This window comes from Helobdella robusta, assembly GCF_000326865.2.
Source record: "Helobdella robusta unplaced genomic scaffold HELROscaffold_7, whole genome shotgun sequence".
Lineage (NCBI taxonomy): Eukaryota > Metazoa > Annelida > Clitellata > Rhynchobdellida > Glossiphoniidae > Helobdella > Helobdella robusta.
In genome coordinates, this window is record NW_008705398.1 from 5,105,062 (window position 1) to 5,106,761 (window position 1,700).

Consider the following 1,700-nt stretch of genomic DNA (forward strand, 5'->3'; position numbering starts at 1 on the left):
TGGCTGGGAATATTCTATCAATCTGGCCATGCCTGCTGGATATCAGTTTGTTGATTTTGTTAGGCAGCATGATCCAGGTCACGGTGGTTTGATAGTCTACTTTCGTAAAGAATTCAAGTACCAAAAAATAATTCTTCCACAACTTACTACACTTGAAGCTGTTGCTATCCAATTTTGGGTCAACGGAAGTACATTCATTCTGATTGCTATATATCGACCTGGCTCAGCACAACTGTCTGTTTTTTTTTCAAGAACTGGTTTCAGTTTTATAGCAGATTACAGTCTTGGGTTCTAACGTTTTGCTCATGGGAGATTTTAATGTACATCTCGAAAGAACTGATGATCCATATTCCATCCGATTGGGTGAGGTATTTGAAACCTTCCAGTTAGTCAACCACATTAACGAACCAACACATGTGTTGGGTGGTACTTTGGATTTGGTAATCAGTTCTTGTGACTTTCCTGTTACCAACATAAAAATATTTCCAAGCGGTGTGATGTCTGACCATAGTTTAATAACAGTTGAAACATTGATTCAGACATTTCGTAAAATAACTGCGAGACATGTCAGGTCATGGAAAAGTCTGGACGGAAATCAACTGGCTAGGGCTGTTTTGGATTTTCCAGTCTCTGGGCCTTGTCAGAGTAACGATGTCGAGATTGAATTAAAAATGTTTAACGACGAGTTAAAAAAAATTGTCGACAGACTTGTGCCTTGGCGTTTGATTTATGACAGAGGAGAGAGTATGGCACCTTGGTTTGATGATGATTGTCGACGGGCTAAACTAACTTGCAGGCGGATGGAGAGGTCATATAGAAATCACTCGACGACTGATCATCGAAATGACTGGTTGGTTTCTTTGTCAGAAAGAAATAAACTTTATTCTAAAAAACTTTCAAGTTACTGGAAAAATTTGGTCAAAGCTAACAACAACTCCAAAAATCGTTGGCAGATTGTGAACAGGGTTTTGTGTAGAAATAAACAAAGTAAAAAATCCGATGATAATATCAACCTAAAAGCTTCTCAATTCATGCAGTTCTTCACAGACAAGATCAACAAAATTATAATGTCTACCAACGTTTTGGTTCCGTCAGCACATCACAGTCATGTTACAAATCTTGTTTCATTGACAGATTTTCCAGAAATAACAGAAACCGAACTTAAAGACATCATAATGAATTCTCCTTCAAAAACAAGTTCACAAGATATTTTTCCGACGCATATTTTTAAGAAATATATACACTTGTTTATCTACTTTCTTACAAGTTTTTTCAATCTCTGCCTGAGGTTGGGTAAATTTCCTGCTGGGTTCAAACATGCTACGGTTGTCCCGATTTTAAAAAAAGCCAATGGTGATGTCAACGATGTTGCAAGTTACAGGCCGATATCCAGCCTTCTGTTTATCTCAAAGATCATGGAGCGCGTTGTTCTCAAGTTTTTGTTGAATCATCTAACAGAAAACAATTTAATGCCTCTCAATCAATCAGGATAAAGGAAGTTTCATTCAACCGAAACTGCATTATTGAATGTCCTATCAAGTTTATTCGCCGCTGCAGATGCTCAGAGAATATCATTACTATCGTTTTTGGATATGTCGGCAGCGTTTGACTGCGTCAACCATGATGTTCTTCTGGCAAAACTGCGTCAAAATTACGGGGTAACGAATAATGTATATAGATGGTTTGAATCATATTTATCA